The sequence below is a fragment of the Macaca nemestrina genome, chromosome 6, assembly GCF_043159975.1.
Source record: "Macaca nemestrina isolate mMacNem1 chromosome 6, mMacNem.hap1, whole genome shotgun sequence".
NCBI lineage: Eukaryota > Metazoa > Chordata > Mammalia > Primates > Cercopithecidae > Macaca > Macaca nemestrina.
Window position 1 is genome coordinate 17,866,067 of NC_092130.1, and position 21,730 is coordinate 17,887,796.

At 37.6% G+C, this 21,730-nt stretch overlaps 1 long non-coding RNA gene across 1 annotated transcript in view; it reads left to right on the forward strand.

The window, feature by feature from the left end:
- The window catches only part of LOC105480806 (uncharacterized), a 113,401-nt gene that overhangs the window by 37,747 nt on the left and 53,924 nt on the right, over nt 1-21,730 (forward strand). The window lies entirely within an intron of this gene.

Here is a 21,730-nt window from a genome sequence, read left to right on the forward strand (position 1 = left end):
ATAATTATATTATGATGCAAATATAGTTGCTCTGAGTAGTCTTATCCTTCAAAATTCAAAACAGCACAGTATGACAGTTGAACATGATAGGAGAGAGGAATAACTACATTATAGTGAAAGCAATCAATGATTCGAATCTGCATATTTGCATGCAAAATGAGTGAATACAAATGTAGACTAGGAAAAGAGGGGGAAAATATTTCAAAATTCCAAATACAGTGAACTAAAATTATTTATGTAAAAACAGTAAAAAGTGTGATATCTCATAATTAGCTTATAAATTTTTTCTTTCTGATTCTCATTTTATATTCAAGTACAACTTTCTGGAAGCCCAAACAATGAATCCATAGATAATTGCTATGCCAGATGTGAACATAGAAGATTAATACAGAAAACACCCAAGGAAAACAGATTTTTAAAATAACATCTACCTTAGAAATTACTTTCTTCATGAATCCTTTCCTAAACCTCCAAGTCTGTGTTAATTGATCCTCATATATAAATCTCTCAGTCTTTATTACCCCATCAAACCTTTATCATGCTAATCTGTAATCATCCTTTTATTAATGTGCATCTTCATCAAATGTTGGAACCTTAGAGAATAGAAATCTCATGGGCTTCTTCACTAATATATCCGTTGTGTTTGGCACATAGACATGAGTCCATTAAATTCAAATGAGCAAATAAATAGGCTTCTATTCCAAATCTACTTGACTAAAGTTATAAATAAAATAAAACACAATTTCCAGGTTTATTTTGACAATGCTAACAACAAATTATACACATATATATACATGTTAATTGAAAATATCGTCAAGGTCTTATTCTGGTGGCTGGAAATAGAAACATCAGCAAGGTCAGATTGCCACTCTTCAGGAGCTTACAGTTTTAGCCAAGATACATAAACTGGAAGATACATAAACACTATGCTCTGGTAAGTATGATAGAGATGAGCACAACATCTTCCGATTGGAAAAAAAGAAGCCTCCCAACATATTTTACAGCCGTAAAAAGTGTTTCAAGACGGATCTCTTGGAAAAGGTGACTTTAAAGATGAATCATAGTCTGGGCGGAGTGGCTCACGTCTCTAATCCCAGCACTTTGGGAGGCCGAGGCGGGAGGATCACAAGGTCAAAAGATCTGGACCATCCTGCCTAACACGGTGGAACCCCATCTCTACTAAAAATCTAAAAATTAGCTGGGCATGGTGGCACACGCCTGTAGTCCCAACTACTTGGGAGGTTGAGGCAGGAGAATCGCTTGAAGGCAGAGGGTGCAGTGAGCCAAGATCATGTGAGCCGAAACTCTCCCTCAAAACAAACAAACAAACAAACAAACAAAAAAAGAGACGGCTATGGGAACCTTGGGTCTGGCAACCTATGAAATAAAAATGAAAGTAGGAGTTAGCCATGTGGTGGATCGAAGAAGTATATTGCAGACAAAGGAAGCAGAAGGAAGCAGTACACAATTATCTGGAAGAGGGAGAAGAACAGATACAGTGAGAAGTACAAATAGGAGGTGGAATAAAGAGCAGCTGCCCTAAATGTTATTGAGTTTAACTGAGCTGTCTGTCCTAGCAAAATGTCAAACCAAGCACCGTTTTTAGTGTCAGAAATTAATTATACTGTACCTATGTCTATTCTGGTTATATAGTATCCATTATAATGTAGTTATTCCTCTCTCCCATCGTGTGTAACAGTCATACCATAACATTCTGCATACTCAAAATTGAGACTATTCAGAACAACTCTATTTGTACCATAATAGGGCTTGTATTTTAAATTTCAAGGAGGTGAAATATTAAAACAGTTTCAATGTTTCTCTGAAAGTGTGTGTTCTCAGAGCAACACAACAGCATTCCCTTGGAACTTGTTAGAAATGAAATTCCTTGTGACCTATCTTAGACCTACTAAATAAAAAAACTCTGGGGTGAAACCCATCAATCTTATTTTTTGCGACAGGTCCTCTAGGTGATTTTAGTGTACACTCAAGTTTTAGAGCTACTGTAGCAAATGAACACAAGAGCAACTTTGTAGGAAAACTTGCTCATTTGTTGTTATTGATGCTGTTGTTATCGGTGGTAGCAGTGATGGAATAGATGGTAGGTACAATGACATGAAAAGGCTCTGTTTTAGTGAATATATATGTTAGAAATAGGGTTGCTCTTTCATCCAGGCTGAAATGCAGTGGTGCTATCACAGCACATCACAGCCTCGAACACCTGGGCTCAAGCCCTACTCCCACATCAACCAGCCTCCCAAGTAGCTGGGATTACAGGCATAAGACACCAGGCCTGGCACCTATAGAATACTGAAAATACAAAATTGAAAGTGTATGGATTCTGAAATTATTGCATGGAGCAGAGCTGCTTGATAAAAAGACTTTAGGTTTCATGTAGCTCTTTATCCCTTTATAAAGTAACTTTTATTCTTGTTTATCTAGAGTTGTTTTAATCTATAATGTGTGTTAATTTTATCAAATGCTTTATTAGCGTCTATCAAGATAGTGACATGTTTCCTCACATTGGTATGATATTAATAATCTCATAATGCTGCGTTATCCTTACATGTTTGGAATGATTCATATATACCCTTAAAATGAATTAAAAATGAATAATTCAATTTTTCTTTTTGATATTCTACCGAGTTTTTGAAAGTACCTTCTATGTGAATTTAGTATCCATATTCAAACTTAGAATGGTCTCTTGTCCTATATGTGTTTCCAAGTGTATATGGGTGTGTGTATTTATGTGTGTACATGTGTGCCATCTGCCAGGTTTCATTATCTAGCTTAGGTCAACTGTATTAAATTAATTTTAAAACTTTCAATTTTATAATTTTTCTGCTTATTATTATTTATTTATGCATTTATTTTTGTTGCAAAACCAACTGACCCAAATCTCAGTGTCTTAAAATATCAACAATTGTTTATTGTATCTCGTGGTTTCTGTGGGTGAGTAATTCTGAAACAGCTGTCTGGTTGATTCTAACTGGGTTCCCGTCATGTGTTCCTCATTACACAGTGGCTAGAACTGGAACAATGAGGGGTTGTAGCAGATAGAGGCAAGCCGGTCATCACCCACTCCTCATGGAGTTTCAGGATCTCTCCATTGTGTTCTTTTTGTGGTTACTCAAAGTACCGGGATTCCTACATGATGGTTCCCAGTTCCAAAGGATCTAGAGAAAGACCAGTTAGAAGATGCATTGTCTTTTCTAACCTATCTTGGACGTCACATCTTATCTGTCAAGTTATATTTTGTATATTAGGCTAACTTCATAAAATACATGTAAATGTTTTCCTTCATATTATATTCTCTCTAGGACAATTAAAATGGTTTATTTAAAATAATTCTTCGTAAAATATTTTGAGCCAATTATTACTAAGGTTTTTAATGTTATCTGAATTTGATCAACAAGAGATTAATATTTAGCACTTGGCTATCCTGCGTTGTGCAGTTGTCTTGCAGTTTAGTGGATATTATTCACATCTCAGTAACACTGTAATCTTCTGATACTATATCTTTTATATTTCCCTCCTAGCGTAATTCCCAATGTATAGTTGTTGCCTTATAAATGTCTCAATGTAGACAAATAACTTAATTTAATACAAAACCATATTTTATCAAATGAAAGGTAAGACAGTATCATTAAATGAGAAAAAAAATGGTGTTCCGGATTTCGAAAATTGGTTCAGCTGTTACCTGGCTGGACTTAGGTATATTTTAGGAAGCATGAGATTGAAGGTGAGGGTAAACCAACTCAAATGCACTTTAAATGAATGTAGAGGGGATCCATTGTCTTTACTAAGAGAAGAGCATAATGGTTTAAATATAGTTTCATGTCCCAAAAGGCATAAAAATTCAAATGATGCTATATGTAATCCATTCCATCTCTTGTTTGTCTTCTTCTCATAAGCAGATAGTTTCTCCCCATGTCGTTGAAAAATGGTTGGTCACCAGTAGTTCTAGGGAATTTCCCATTTCTGATTAACATTCAGAATAAAGAGGGAATTTATTTTCCCCAATCTAAATAAAAATTCTAAGATTCGCTGTGATTGGACTGGCTTAAACCACATGCTGCCTTGGAACTATACCTGATATCCATGGGGAACAGTCTAGGTGTAGGTGTAGATGTAAAACTCTATGCAGACAACTGTACTGAGAATGGGGGATGGACATATAGCTAAAGGGAAACTCAGGAGAGCTAGCACTTTAAGAAGGGGATTGGATGTAAAATAGTAATATGCGCTCAAGTAGCAAGTTATGTAGCTTCCCTATGTTTTAAGCTGTCTCATCTTTAAAATTGGAATAACATAACTCAAAGTGATTTTAAAGTATCCAGCACAGGGACTTAACTAGAGTAATGCTCAGTTAGGATTACTTTTATCTCTTAGTCAAATGTATTTGAACAATTATAAGAATCTTACTAATTAATTTAGCAAACAAAATATTAAGAAATTGAATCTAGTAGGACAGTAACGAAGTAACACATGTAATAATAATCATGCATGACTATGCTTCTTATATATAAAAGTGTATACGTTGGATAGGTTAAGCGATATAGAAGTAATAAATTCTAAAATTTTAGTGAGATAATAACAATATAACTTTACTTTTTGCTAATATCAACCTGATGTAGGTCAAACAGTTCTCCACCAGACGGTGATTCAGAAACCCAAGCTATGTGTATCCTGTGGCTTTCAGTTCACCCTGACTTTATCTAGCCAGCAGTAGCAGACATGACAGGGAAGGAGGGCATAGAGAGAACATGGGATCAACCAGTATTGTCAGGACCATCATTGGAATGTCATGAATCACTGGAGTTTATGCCCGCATTCTGTTTGCCAGAAACCAATAATATATGTCAACTTAATTGCAAAGGGGGTTAGGAAATAGAGTCTTCCTTATGTCCAAGAAGAGGAAATGGTAAGGTGAATATCTATCCTGTCTTTGTCGTAGCCCCCTGCACATTCTGGTCACCACATATCTCCTTTTGCATGGAGGAAACACTCACCTCTTCACAAGGATGGCAGCCCAAAATCCTATTCAGGCCCTGGAAAGTGTTGCTCATTGTTTTCTAGAAGGCTTGGATATGGGAGCCTTGGGTCTGGCAATGCATGGAATAAAAATAAAAGTTAACTGCTCTCCACTCCAATACATTTTAATATATAAAGGAGAGGCAGGGCTAAAATAACCAAAACAGACCTCCATTCTTAAACAGAAAGAATGGAAAAAATAGTGTAGCGATTGGCCCAGGGGAATATTGCATGGCCTTTCTCCAGCTCTAAAAGAATGGGAGGCAGAGGAATAGATGCCAAAGGCTGCTTAAGTCTCAAACAGGCACTGTTTTTTAAGTTTCAGGCACATAGTTTTCTGGAAATACAGTTCCCACAACCACATGGTAGGCTTCTGATATATTTAAATCTCTTTTGCTTTATGTGATGATATCTGCATCTAGAGATGGTTCCTAGAAATAATTTTTATGTCCAGTTGATGTCTGTGCTTTCTTATCCTCATGATTCTTTCTCTCTCGAATATCTCAAAGTCATTGGGATTCAATAGAAAATGCAATCCTAGCCGGGCGCGGTGGCTCAAGCCTGTAATCCCAGCACTTTGGGAGGCTGAGACGGGCGGATCACAAGGTCAGGAGATCGAGACCATCCTGGCTAACACGGTGAAACCCTGTCTCTACTAAAAAATACAAAAAGCTAGCCGGGCGAGGTGGCGGGCGCCTGTAGTCCCAGCTACTCGGGAGGCTGAGGCAGGAGAATGGCGTGAACCCGGGAGGCGGAGCTTGCAGTGAGCTGAGATCCGGCCACTGCACTCCAGCCCGGGTGACAGAGCGAGACTCCGTCTCAAAAAAAAAAAAAAAAAAAAAAAAAGAAAATGCAATCCTACATCTGGTTTGTTCTCTGAGTTACTGAGAAGTTTTTACTGGGTCTCCATCAGGCAAAGTCTTTTCAAATCCCATTCCTTATAATTGCAGTCTACAATTTCCAATCCTGAGAGATCCCGCATTTACGGATTCTCTGTTCATTTTCAGCTATGTTTCCAAAGTAACTCATTCTTTCCTGACCCTTTCCACTTCTGAAAAGGCTTCCCAAACATAGGCAATCAAAACTAAACCAAAACAATCTAGTTCATGCATGGAAATTAAGATGCTGTTCTGTTAGCTTCATGGAAAGGGGCTAAAGTAGAACTTTCTAGACACAATCTTCTTTTTTTTTTTTTATGAGACAGGGTCAGTGCAGTGGCATGATCTCGGCTCACTGCAACCTCCACCTCCCGGGTTCAAGTGATGATTCTGCCTCAGCCTCCTGAGTAGCTGGTATTACAGGTGCCTGTCGCCACACCCGGCTAATTTTTGTATTTTTAGTACAGATGGGGTTTCACCATGTTGACCGGGCTGGTCTTGAACTCCTGACCTCAGGTGATCCACCTGTATTGGCCTCCCAAAGTGGTGGGATTACAGGCGTGAGCCACTGCGCCTGGGCCCTAGTCTCAATCTTCTTTCCTTAGAGCTGTAGCTGGCGTAGTAAGTGCTGATTTGGGGCAACATTGTTACTAAAGATTTGCCTCTGAATGCCATTGACATGTTTCCAGCATCTGATATTGATTTTCTTGGTGTCTGCTGCCCAACTGATGAGCAAAAGTTATTTCACGCTTTTTTAAAGCAATACCACATTTTTTTGCGCCAATTTTCCTGTTAGTCAGTGTAGACAATCTAAGTCATAGATAAATTCTAAAGGCTCAGTGGCCTTAGCAGAGAAGTTTATTTCTCACTCACATGGAAGTCTGAGACAGGGCAGGTGGCTGTCTTCCAGGAGTGATGCTAGAACCCAGGCTTCTTATATCTTATGTCTCTCTCACATTGAGGCTTCAAGGTTTGCCTAAGGTTATGTACCTGGCAGAACGGGCAGACAGGCTTAGAGAAGGAGAGGAAGTAAAAAATTAGACTAGTCGGCCGGGTGCGGTGGCTCAAGCCTGTAATCCCAGCACTTTGGGAGGCCAAGACGGGCGGATCACGAGGTCAGGAGATCGAGACCATCCTGGCTAACACGGTGAAACCCCGTCTCTACTAAGAAAAATACAAAAAACTAGCCAGGTGAGGTGGCGGGCGCCTGTAGTCCCAGCTACTCGGGAGGCTGAGGCAGGAGAATGGCGTGAATCCGGTAGGCGGAGCTTGCAGTGAGCGATATCTGGCCACTGCACTCCAGCCTGGGTGATAGAGCAAGACTCCATCTCAAAAAAAAAAAAAAAAAAAATAGACAAGTCTTTCTACTGTTACAGCTGAAAGCAGTGTATATCACTTCTGTGCCCATCTCTTGGCCTGAATCCAGCCGTATCATCCAATTGCTAAAGGAATTTAGTCTTTCTAAAGTGTTTTCATGAAGACAAAAGTTCAGTGAGCATCTAGGCTGTGTTTTCAACATCAAGGATGATTATTCTCAAGAAATCAGTTCAATTAAATCCATGTAATGATAATGGCCTAAGTATGATTTCTGAAACAAGCAAATTGTGTGTTCTGAGTGTGGGTGTATGTACATGAATGTGGACATTCATGCATTAGGTATATAGGGAGGACACTGACATCTTCAGAATTTGCTGATCTTGCCACTGGCTTCCTCTGCAATGTTGTCATTCTGAGAAAAGAAGGCTCAATTCTAAAACGGACAAAGATACCTGTCAAAGCTGTTCAACAGCCGCAGGCAAATGCCTTAAGCTGCTGCATTTCAGTCATCAAGGACCTTCCTTATGCTTTCTCATGTCTAAGATCCTCAAGCAGAACTTCCCCCAGTGAGGAAACACTATCTCCCCATGAAAAGATAAGGAGATGCAAGGAAAGAAAGAAGGTTAGGGATGGATCCCAGTAATGTCTCCCATGTTCCTGGAGAGCTTTCTGTCCTTTTTTCTATATACTCAAAAAGAAAAGTCTAGGCTATACAATTCCTCTATTTTATTATACATATTTTTAATGACAGCACTCTCTTTTTCATTTTTATTTTATTTATTTATTTTTGGAGTTTCCATTCATTTTCACACGTCACTTTCCATGACATGTATATGTGGGAGTCATCATTGATTTGTCTTTTATTTTTAAATGTATGTTTCTTTTAAAAATAAAGTGTATTCAGTCCAATCAACTGGATCCTGAAAAAAGTAAAAATAAAAATAAAGTGTAAAAGGAAAGCATCTGTGGTTTAAAAAGTCATCAGTTAAGGAACGGTGATAACACTCCTTCTATTTTATAGAATGAGGTGTTGCCTGATTCTAGAATCAAAAATAAAGCCAATTAAGATCTTAAAAAAAAGAAATGGAGATTAAGTACCTCTGTCACTTGGCTATTAGTCATAGAGATTCCCATGTTTAGCAAAAATTGGAATTTTTTCATTAATTATTAGTTACATTTAACCAAAATAATGATCTCCTTTGTATGTGTAGCAGTTGAAATTTCTATTTTAGCCCCTTTCTTTTTTTTTAAATTTTAGCCTCTTTCTATAAAACCAGCAGAACACCATCTTAATTTTCATGAATCCAATTGCCACTACTTTGCCAAATAGATCAAACACATTTACATTTTCACTAAAAAAATAATCAAATGTGTTTTTAAGAGTACTAGTGTGGGTGGCTCTGTCACCTTTATTTTCTTCTCTGCAACCCAAAGCTTCCACTACTGTGAATCACCACCTTGGTACCCTTTCATCTCATGACAGTTGGATAGGTCACCTTATATCTGGTCTTTTTTTTTTTTTTTTTTTTTTTGAGATGGAGTCTCGCTCTGTCGCCCAGCCCAGGCTGGAGTGCAGTGGCGCGATCTCGGCTCACTGCAAGCTCCGCCTCCCGGGTTCACGCCATTCTCCTGCCTCAGCCTCCCGAGTAGCTGGGACTACAGGCGCCCACAACCGCGCCCGGCTAATTTTTTGTATTTTTAGTAGAGACGGGGTTTCACCGTGGTCTCGATCTCCTGACCTCGTGATCCGCCCGCCTCGGCCTCCCAAAGTGCTGGGATTACAGGCGTGAGCCACCGCGCCCGGCCCAGTTCTTATTTGATCTAATGGTTGATCTAATCTCACTGTCTCTGGCAGCTTATTTTTTTTTTCTTTTCATTCATAAACTGGGGTAAATAACAGTATAACACATGTCGTATAAGAATTGTTCAGTAGTATTAGCTGTCTTTATTCAAAACACATGTTTTCCTTCTTGTCTAATGCAACATAATAACAAGTTTAATACAATAGTTACTTGAAAGAATTGGCTAGAGATTTATTTGTAAAGTGTTTACAACCCGCCAGCCACTGTCCCTGGAGCCATGGAGAGACATGACACAGTTCTAGTCTTTGTAAATCTCAGAAGTCTAGTGGAGAAGATAGATAAGCAATATGTTATAGATAGATACATAATATGTTAATTAATGATGGAGAGGCAGAACAAAATATAACAATTCACTTTTTTTTAAACGAGTAGGAGTGAAAAAACTTCAAAGATGAAGAAACAGTTGCATGAGGAGTTGATGGATGTGTACTAGGTAGGGGAGGAAGGGGTATCATAGGCAGAGAGAACAACTTGTACAAGTGACTATAAGATAAGTCATGCAATACAGCACTGCACATAGGCTATGTATGTGTACCTGAGAGTGGCAGGAAAAGAAGCTCCTCATGCCATGTAAAATGCCAAAGGGATAAATTTGAAAGACTTTAAGTATAAGAGTGATAACAGATTTGCTGACATATACTGATAGGCTTTTGGAGAGAACTCTCCCTTATCTTTTCATTTAGGTGAGTAGAGAAAATGGGGAACAACAAAATAAGAAAGCTAAACTCCAGTCCTCAGAAACAGGTTTTCAGAATGAAACGTGTATTGACAGATTTATTTCTGTAATCAATATTGTTGAGAACACATTGTGTTTACTTAATACAGTGAAAAACAGGCATTGTTCCTATACTTGAATACTTACTGTCTGTCACAGTCATTTCAATTTTACTCTACACTGTCTTGTGATATGTTGCTCTTTCTGCAAAATTTTTAAATTAAAATATAGTGTGTGTACATACATAAATTATATATGCATATAATTTGCCATGTAAATAACGTTTTATGTATTTGCTTATATAAATATATTTAAATCTATTTATCTCACTATATATTAAGCCCCTGAAAATGATGATTATGAATAACATTTTTTTAATGCCACACTGTAAATACTCCACAAAAATTGTTCAATATATAAATGTATGAGTTGAAAGTAATTATTTAGCAGAAAAAGCTCCTCTCTCAGCCCTACCAGGCTTTATTCCTGTGTTCTTGGCAAAGATTTCTTGTATTATATTTTATACTTTCCATTATGATCATCCCACCTGATACTAATTCTCATCATGTTGGTCTCGGGGAAAATTAATAAACATAGCAATAATAATGCCACCTTTTATCAAGTGCCAACAAGGTGTTAAATTTGGTTTTTTACTGCTATTTCACATAACAGTCTTATCAGGAATCATTGTTATACTTTTATGGGTGACATCTTAAATCCAGAGAAGTATGCAAATTACTCAAGACCACACAGCTAATGAGTTAAAGGAACTAGGACTTGAATCAACAGTTCTCTGTCTTAAAAGCTTAATTAGTATTACTTTAGACTTTACAAAGCACTTATGATTTCATTTTGGCCCCACAACTTTCCAGCGTGGTAAATATTCACCTGATTTTCACCTGATAAAAGAACTGAGACTCAGAGAGGTGAATATTCACCTGAACTGAGACTCAGTGTGGTGAATATTCACCTGATTTTCACCTGATACAAGAACTGAGACTCAGAGAGGTAACGTGAATCTCCCATGAGTTATAGTTGAAATATGGTATAGTCTGCATTCTATTCCAGGTTTTCTTTTCTTTTCTTTTCTTTTGAGATGACGTCTCTCTCTGTCGCCCAGGCTGGAGTGCAGTGGCGCAATCTCGGCTCACTGCAACCTCTACCTCCTGGGTTCCAGCGATTCTCCTGCCTCAGCCTCCAGAGTAGCTGGGACTACAGGCACCCGCCACCATGCCCACCTAATTTTTGTATCTTTGATAGAGATGGGGTTTCACCATGTTGACCAGGATGGTTTCGATCTCTTGACCTCGTGATCTGCCCGCCTCGGCCTCCCAAAGAGCTGGGATTACAGGCGTGAGCCACAACGCCTGGCCCAGGTTTTCTTTTTAACTAAAGTATGGTTGTACCACAAAGTTGAATTGGATGGGCTTTTTCACTACAGGGATGTTTTGGCAGCTCTCAGTTTGATTTTGAGTAAATCAACTAGTGCATGCAGATTTAAGAAAAATAAAACAAAACAAAACAAAACATAAGTTCTTCCCATCACAAAATTAAATATTTTTAATAAACACCTTTTTTTTTTGTTTTTAATAAACTCTTATTTCTCATTTAAACATCTATCCATCATGGCTAACCACACAGCCCCTTAATGAGAAGCAAATTAAGTTGTTTGAAAACACATTCAGTAAGCTGTGTTTTTCCATGGACCAGTGGCAGAGGGAAGAGAAAGTGATTGTGCCAGGCTGTTGGCTGAGTAGAGCTAATGACATTTGATCCTGTGAAATGGATATTAATGATTCTACAGTGTTTAACTTGGTTTGCTCTTGATAGATTTTTCCCTTTCTGAATTAATGTCCGTCCTCTCTTGATTAATTTAGAGTTATTGTACTGCAAGTCACTTAATTACGTATTCTTTCTAAAGTCAAAAATTATTCACTGTGATGAAGGCAGTCATTTTGATTTCTCATAAAAAGAGTTACCAAGTGCCTCAAGTATAGATCTTGCGAGGTTAGTGGGAAAAGTTCTACTTTATCTAGGAAGGACACCAAAGCTAGAGAGGCCTCCTCATAAATCTCATTTAGGATGTTTCCCTGTAACTCGCCAGGCAGAGCTATTTGAGTTGCACATGGTGATATCTGAAAAACCAGAGACTTCACCTAGCTAAAGTATAAAACATAAAAAGAATATCCTGTAAATTATTTGCTCCAGGACACGACAATATAGGTGAATGAGTTTCAAAATATGTTGAAGTTATTCCTGGGAGACAAAATATTGTACTTTTTCTCTCCCAGGTATTGTAAAGAGAACACTTATCTAAAGTTAGAAAGCCTAGATTTTCTAATACCAATTGCATTTGTAATCTAATCTCTTCTATGTGTAAAATAGGCCTTATAATGTCTACCCTCCAGATTTAGAGTTGTTGCAAGAATCATATAACCTTTGAAAGAGCATGCTAGTTAGATGTGCAGTATGATTGTCACTATTTTTCTGGACAGAAATTTTTAAGAGATAATCTGTGAGTAGCCTTTGGTTTCTTCCAAAAATCAGTTTAGTTAGAGCAATTTAGGAGTTCCTGGTCCTCCCTAGCTCTTTCATTCCACTGGCTGTGCATATTATCAGACAGTAAACAAATGGTGCATCCTTTCAGGTCTTGAGCTCATTGTTTATTAAGTAGACAGTATATTTTGCTTTACAACTTATGTTTTCTTGAAAGCACATGTTATAGGATTTTAAAAAATAAATGAAGATATTCCAGGTACCTGGGAAAGAAGTGCTGCCCAATGAATTAGGGCTTCAAATTTGTGGTTGACCCAACTTATAATCATATCTCAGTTCCTCTATTATTACATGCCCAAGGACACATAAAAATAGATAAATCACCTCAACTTGCTTGGACAAATCACCTCAACTTGCTAAGTTTCAGTTCCCTAATCTGTAAAATATGTCTAGTAATGGCATCTAACTTATAGTATTGTTAGGAAGATTTAATAAAACAATAAATGTAAAGAACCTAGTATAACACCTGCCTAATACTTTGCTCGATGAATGATAGTTCTGTCTTCATATACTCCCAGCCAAGTTATTTTTGTAGGGAATGACTTTTCAGAAAATTTTAGTAAATGTAACCATCAGACATGTTTAAAGGCCAATTTAGCCTCAGTGCCCATCAACACTGATAAAAGGGTAGCTGAAGGCATTGGTCTTGCAATTTTGACTGCATGCAAAATGGTCTCCCACTTTTCCATTTGTCATTCAATCCTCATATCGGATCATCACTATCTATATCCTACCGGGAAAACAAAATTGTGTTTGTTTTCCTTGGCTGCCTGAGTATTTCTGGCATTGTACCTGGTGCTTTGCATATTTTATCTCATTTTATTTCTATAACCACCCTACAAAGTAAATACTCTCAAAATTTTTAAATGGAAGAAGTGAAGGTTAGAGAAATTAACTGTCTAAGGTCACACAGCTGGTAGGTGGCAGAGTAAGCATTTAAACCTGGGACTTTTGACTCAAATATTGCACAATTCAACCTTGGGTTCCACATCTGGAAACAGACAATTTCTTAAAAATATGGGTTATTGAGAGATAACTGTCTTTGGAAGGATGTTTGCCCAAATGGTAACTGTGATTACATTTAGGAGGTAGGGTTTCAAACAAAATTTGATTTCTTCCTTGCACTGTTTAATAATTTTGTTTTTACTTTTATTTTCCATTGAGCATGCATCACTTTCATAAATTAGCAGTTTTTAACTAACTAGCTCACAATGAAATTTCACCTAATTTCAGGTGATCTACAGAAATAGAAAAGCTATTTACTTAATAGAGGCTGGTTTTCAGCCTTACTGACTATCGAGCTGCACACATAACTATTGTTCATGCAAATAAAGTTCTATTTTTAGAAAGTATGACTTATTATAAAGTAATGTGACTTGTCTGTCCCAACAGTCTGAAAATAAGAATGAAGGGACAGTAGAAAGCCACAAAGCAAACACTTTTTTTTGTCTTCAAACTTTGAAAGCTCTTTTGGCTGACATTAACAATAGTTTCATTATGATCTTTAAGTTGACAATGGTTGCTTTGTAATTAATTTATATACCCAAGGATCTCCAGGCAAAGAATTGTTGGCTCTGTAAAAACAGATGGCTAAAATCTATGTCTCTTTTTAAATTTCTGACAGGAAAGGCTTTCTAGGACGCATCTCCAATTCCCTCCTTCCAAGAAACTGCCCATTTCCAAATTTAGCCTACTGGGAAACAATAAAAAGATAATGGAATTTAGAGTCAGAAGATTAGAGTATAAGTCTGGGCTTTGTCACCAGTTCGTTATAACTTTGGTCATATGTTATAATCTCTCTGAATACCAAACGCTTAATCATTCATTTATTCATTTAACAAATAGTTATTGCATTTATATTATGGGTCAATTATTTTTCTATGTATTGGGAATACAATGGTGATTAAAAACATAACAATACATTTCATGTTCTCTTGCAGCTCCATTCTAGTGGGATAGGCAAGGCTTAGTCAAATCGCCAAATGAGAAACACATATGTATGAAGTAATAAGTCCTCTTAAAAGAGAATTCCTGTAATGGTATTTGCGGGAGGGGAGTAGTTTGGGAAGGAGTTCCCTGAGAAAGTGATGCTTAGCTGAGAATGGGAGAAAAACAAAATCAAGTAGAGGTAGTTGGTGGAATGATAGAGGAGAATATTAAGATATTACCCACAGAAATAAAAGGATGTACAAGTTCCCTGTAGGAGCAGAGAGCATGGCTCATTTAAAAAACTGAGTTTAGCTGAGAGCTGAGAACAGGTAGGAGAGTGGCACAGGTAAGGAGGTGAAGAAGAGACAGTGGTACTCCTTAAATATTCATTTACTCACATACAAACTCCTCACCCCTTTCAGGCAAGGAAGCTCTGAGAATATCACCTTTGGCTGAGGCAATTAAAGGGCATGCACAATTAATTATCTAGTACCTCTTTTTCTCTTCTGGGGTCAATGAGGATACCTCGTATTGATATGGCAAAGTTTCCAAAATTAACTGATCCAGATGTAAGTCGCTATTTGGAGAACAATTATTCAGAAGAGTTGAATGGATGTGTGGCATTGGGTAACAAATAAATTAAGAAATAAAATGCTATGTTAGGACACTGGAATTTGGGGTTTGCTTATTATTGTAGCGTAGCATAGCCTAACCCGACTATTAGAGATGGTGTCAGAATACACAGCCTTATGGGCCAAATTAATAATTTGGATCATTTTTTAAGCATTGAACTATCTTTCAAAAAGTAGAGATTTTCAGATATTTTTCTTTGGGGGAAGAATCCTATGCTAAATATATGAATGATTGATGAGGTTAAGAGAGTTTTGATAACTATACATTATTCATCATAGCTGTATTTACCATTCTCCCAGGAACATTGAAGAGACCAAGTATGAAAAATTAAGTCTGGCAATTTCCAAAATGCAAACCATCACACAAATATTCTGGCTTTCTGATATGACTATATTGCCCTAATTGCTATTTTCCCTTTGTCCTAGAAGCCAGTATCTTTATATATCTGCTGTTCTCTGTGCAGTTGTAATCCATATACCAAAAAGTAATTCTGTGAAATTGGTTAGGCTGTTCTGCCCTGCAGTCAATAGCAATTTTGTATCCATGGAATTGAGAGTGGAACACTGCTTAGTAGGAAAGTCTTCCAATGTTTCAGAAAAAAGTTTTCAATCTGTATGTTTGTTGAGATGCCAATATATTTACCTTAACTGTATCAAAAATAAGATGTTCTTATTTATTTGCCTTTTGCTAATCATTGGAAGTTTGAATTGAAAAATGAAATTGAGACCAGACTGAGAAACATAGTAAAATATGAGAAAAAGAACTTATTATATGTAATCTATTGTTTTGAATAAATTTCTACAGAGAAAAAAATGGAGCATTTTGATTCTGTGCTCTGGGAAGTTAACACAAACAGTAGGACATTTATGTAACAATATACAAAAATATACTTTGTTTTAGGTACTCTGGGGGAATATACTGAACAAAAACAGTCTCAGCTTCTATCCTCCCTCCCTCCATTTACAGTATAGTGAAGAGAATACAGAATTCTCCTTATTGCATTTGATCAAATTTGCTTCTACCAAAGAGAGAAAGGTAACCTATCTTATTACTGTTTATTGAGCAGATAGTAGATGGCAGAGAGTTTGTTACTAGATTATTTTCATGCATTAAATAATTTAATTTTTAATACTTTTGATTTATTTTTTATAATAATAATAGGGACAGGAGGCAGAGAAATTCTAGGCAGAAAAATGTGGGTCCCTGGCAAAGCCCCACCCTCAAGCCAAAAAGCCTGAGACTGTGGCCCAAAGTGAGAACTTCCATCCCTGTTTTCCTGCTTAAATGTTGCCCTTTCCAAATGCACACATGACCCTGCCCTGGCCCCCATCCTGTGCCTATAAAAACCCCAGACTCAGCCAGCAGAGAGAAGCAGCAGCTGGATATCATAGACTACAGCTGGATGTCAGAGAGAAGCAGCTTGACTTCAGAAGGACAGCTTGACAACATAACTCTGGAGAAGAATCTGGTTGGAGATGGCTGAACTTCAGGAGAGTATTACCTTCCCGCCTATCCCTTTTTCAGCTTCCGTTCCCACTGAGAGCCATTTTCATCAGCAATAAAATCCCTTGCATGCACCATTCTTCAATTCGTTTGCGCAACTCATTTCTCTTGGATGCCTGACAAGAGCTCAGGAGCCATGACTGTGGATACAAAAGGCTGACACACTGACACTTTGCCTTTACTGGTGGAATGCAACCACCTCATGTGAAAGGCAGAGGACCCATTGATCTGTCAACACTTAAGCCATCCACGGATAGCAGAGCTAAATGAGCACCGTAACACTCCCCACTGGGGCTTCAGGGATTATGGGCACCCTCCCTAGACACTGCCATGGGGCCTGCACAGAGTTTGCTCCTGCCAGCTCCCAGAAGCACTCCCCCAGCTCCTGTACCCATTCACCTGTGTGCTCCCTCCTGTGAGGGGTGGAACACAGTGGGTTTGAGTGAGTGGAGTTCACCTCTGCTGGCACTGGAGTGGCTGGCTGGTTCTAGCACTCCTGCACTCCAGTTCCCACCTTGTTTCTTCTCATGCTCCCTCCCATGAGGTGTTGACAGCTACAGGCTGAGTAAATGAGGCATCCTTATTGCTAATCCCATGAAGGGGTCAGGTAAATATCTTTCTTCAATAATACATCTAGTTCCCTATGTGCTAGACATTGCGCTAAGAGTTTTATATACAATATTTCAGTAATGTACATAAAAAGGGTTATTTACCACATTCTACAGAAGATGAAATTAAGAATCAGAGAAGTGCATTGATGTCCCCAAGATATTTCACGTGGTATGTGATATGAATCCCATTCCCATGCTATTTCTCCTGTTACTATGTGTAGCATACTTCTAGGATTATCTCTTCCAAAATAAAATGACTAAATAATATGGCATAGATGTATGCCTAAAAATACATTCAGCAGGACCCTAATGGCACAATGTTCTTGGTGCTTTGGAAAATACATTTTTCTCGGACAAATAAGTTTAGGTGCAAGGTAGAAAGTCACAAATATCTCTTTACCACTACACTTCCCAGAGCCTATCATATGTTGACCTGTTATGCAGATTTCCAAGAGCAGACATTGTATGCAGCATCTTCTAAAGTTATTTGATTACAGAGGCATTCATTCATGGGGCAGAGGGAGAGGAAAGGAAGAGGAGTTGGTCAACAGGAAGCAGGTGGTTGGTTAGGCAGTTACGATGAGTGAGGGATCTGGAATCTCATTGTCCAAATGCAGTGGTCTGCTGAGTTTCAGCTCCTTGAGACTATCTGGGAGGCCTGATGGTTGGTTTCCTGAGAGAGAAACTCAATTAACATAAACGTTACTTTCTCAAGTTTTAAGACTGAGAGGATTAACTTCTATGTTTATTCAAAGACACCCTAACCATCAGCTCTATTGGGCTATTAGGTCAGTTTCAACTGAAGTTGGGGAGGGGAGCTCTTTTGTCATGTCCTCCTCAGCCCATGATAGTAATAGGATGGCATCTTCCATAGGTAGATGGGTGCTTTGAAAACATCTACAACTTAACTCTCTTTACATCTGTTAGGAGTCAGAATTGCAGCAATAGAAAAAAATAGCAGAATTGCTGCTTCTTTCTGACATCCAGCTGTAGTCTGTGATATCCAGCTGCTTCTTCTCTCTGCTGGCTGAGTCTGGGGTTTTTATAGGTACAGGATGGGGGCCAGGGCAGGGTCATGTGTGCATTTGGAAAAGGCAACATTTAAGCAGGAAAACAGGGATGGAAGTTCTCACTTTGGGCCACAGTCTCAGGCTTTTTGGCTTGAGGGTGGGGCTTTGCCAGGGACCCACCTTTTTCTGCCTAGAATTTCTCTGCCTCCTGTCCCTATTATTATTACAAAAAATAAATCAAAAGTATTAAAAATTAAATTATTTAATGCATGAAAATAATCTAGTAACAAACTCTCTGCTATCTACTATCTGCTCAATAAACAGTAATAAGATAGGTTACCTTTCTCTCTTTGGTAGAAGCAAATTTGATCAAATGCAATAAGGAGAATTGTGTGTTCTCTTCACTATAGGAAGAGAGGGAGGGAGGAGGGAGAGAAGCTGAGACTGTTTTTGTTCAGTATATTCCCCCAGAGCACCTAAAACAAAGTATATTTACCAAATTTGAATAGACACCAGATGCACTGAAAGGATATTGGAAAGCTTAGACACTACTAAAAAGATGGGAGAATAAGGTTTGGGACTATGTATATGCCAATGCAGAACTGGTCAGGGAACCCTGTGCCGTTGTGACCATGAAGTTGTGGTTGCTGGTGCTTGTCACACTGGTCTTGTGTCTCTTGGCATTGCCAGTAGCACGGCTGTCACCAAGATTTAGAAATTTAGTCCTCCTACATTTACCACTAGAAAGACAAAATTCCTCCTGGTTCCTAGGACTCTAAGGTCAGTTCACCCAAAACAGAAACTTTGGCTTCTGTGCCTGGTTTATAGTTACAAAGGAAGCTTCAGAACATAACTGTCTGCTATTTCTGTCTTTCATAAGTTAGGAGGCAGTTTTTGCTTCATAAGGGACATTGTTCAGAAAGGAATAGATAAAAGGATGCTGAAGAATTTCTCATTCTTTTTACAATTTTTAAATTTAAAACATGCACTTTTGTTTTCTCATGGAAACATACTTGACCTTGCAAATTTGTATGACCATTTTTTTGAGGAGATAAGATTAGGATCTGAAACATGACATGTGATCAATAAACATTTGGTATGTAGTATCCATAAAGTTCCAATACATAGCCAGGGCCATATTATAAGTATCAGAGTTGGAATACAAATACAAATCTCTTCATTTCTACTCTGGATTTTTTATTTCCTCATAGAAACATAATTATACTGGTTGTTTATGTTAGTACATTTTTATACTACTTAGAGAAAAATTAAAGATGCAAATGCATTCTAGACATGTGGAAAAATACTAGCATTCTCAGTTAGATGTGAACTTATTAAGCAGCATGATTTTCTTGCAATTTTTGTTACTAGCCCAAAATTGACAGAAAAGAATAAATTATTTGCTAAATCACCAGGTTGGCATGGCTTAATTCATTGGATACAGAGGGTAGGAAGCAAAGAAAACCCTTGGATTCCATGATGATTAACACAGAATATAATACGTTTGACACTGTGTGCAAAGCATTATCTTTTAGATGTAAAGGGTGGTCCCACAAGGAAAGGTAAGGCTCAGAAGGGTCAGACTGACATGAGCTACCTGAAAAATAAACATAAATTTGTTGCCCAGAATGTTTTCTCCATCTTAGAGTTTTAAAAGATTCTAAAGTTATTTCCAGCATCCATGAAGGAAGGTAATACGTAAATAAGAAATTTAAAATAAAGAGGGTTGTATTCTAAAATCATTTAATCAAGGGACAGAGTCAAGGCTTTAATTTTAAATGATGCAAAAAAATAAAAGAATAACCATGAAAGAGATATAATGCAGGAGATAAGGAATTATGTCAGTGATCTGATGACAGACAGCATCAGAAATTCTCAGCCCACATTTAGTAAATAAAAACCACAGCAAGCTCTGTTTGGGAGCTCAAAGCTCACTTAAGCTTGGGAACATTCCTACTCATGTTCTTTCTAGTAATTCACCACTTCCCCTACTGAGCCCTCTCCATGGCCCCCATGCTGGAATGTCTGAATCACATCTGAGCACCCAATAACTTTTTAGAGAGAAAAAAATAACTGTTACTAAATTTGGTCTGGATGAATGGTGTGGATGAGTTTGTATCACTTCACTTGCGCTCCATTTTCTGTCTTCCTTGGTCTAACTCTGCCTATTGTGTTTTATTTTCCCTGATAATAAAAATTGAATTTTATTATGTATGTAGGAGCTGGGTTTATTATGTAGTAGGAGCTGGGTTTTATGTGCATCATTTTATTTAATCCATAGGACAACAATGTGGGTAAGTAATTATTATCTTCATTAAACAGATAAGAAAACAAAACTAGTGAATGTAAGTGGTATAATCCAGGTCACACAGCTAACAAACTCACAAAACAGGATTTGAATCAGCCAGCTCTGGCTAACTCAAAACATCAACCAATTGTTCCACTCTAATAATAATAGCTATTTATTGAGTGAGCTCTAGCTAGCTAGCTATTGTAGCTATTGTAGGTTGAGAAATAAAGAAGGCAAGAGAATGACATGTACAATATGCTGTTTTCTTGTCTGCAGAGCCTCCCCACTTTCATTGCTGAATAATTCCTATTTATACTTAATGACTTAATGCAGATATCAGTACCTCTATTTTCACTCGATGGTTCTCTTCTCTGTACTTACATTTACTACAGCATTTGTCAAAATTAATTGTTATTCACTAGGTATTAACTTATAAACTCAAACTATCAGCTTCTTGGGAACTATGACCGTATCTTATCTCCTTAGCAAGAAGCAAACCGCACGGCCTCTTGAGCAAAGAATAATAACTGGTCATAGTCTTGGTTGTCTCTTACACAGGGATTCTAATATTGGGCTCCTTCATTTGGGGTTGCAGTTACATACTCTAGTCATTTCACCAGGTCAAAAGTGGCAGCTTATGGCTTGAAAGTAACACTACCCTGCTATAGTTATTTTTATTGAATGTTGAATGTTTATGTGGGTCCTAATATTCTTTGTCATTCTGTATTCAACATTTATAATACCTTGCTGGCTTCTGTGAGTATTTGAGTCTGCTACTTCTGCTCTAGATATTCTTCCATTAGCCTAACTATGAATTTATATATTGCCCAAGCAATGGGTTAACTCATTTGGTTTAAATAAAATTTAGATTCAATCCCAGAATCATTCCCTTATTTTTGACTGATTCATGCTCTTATATTTATGTTCCTAAACTATCAGTATTATAAATGCAGGAACTTTATCAATATAATTTCATTCTCAATAGTGAACAATAGTAATATATATATAAAAAAGTAAACAAAACTGAACTGAATGTGCTGTATTGAAAATGATCTCCCTCTTTAGGACTGCCATCATTTTATTAGAGATTTACTGTGTCTTAAGTAAGTATATCTGAGATTAAGTTACCAAGTCATATTATTTCAAATGATTGACATTCCTTAGAAATGAACACATTGTTTATAATTCAATGGTTCCCCATTCTCTTGGAAGATAGAGTATCTCAAACCCTTCCATATTGGAGATAATGTTTTATATACTCCTGGTAAGACTCTGCTTTTTCAAAGGTAAACTGTTTATGTGTTAACGTAAGGATGATAAGATTGCTCACTGCTGATTCAGTCAAGTTGAAACACAATGATGCTGTGGTGGTGGTTGACCTGAATGTTTATT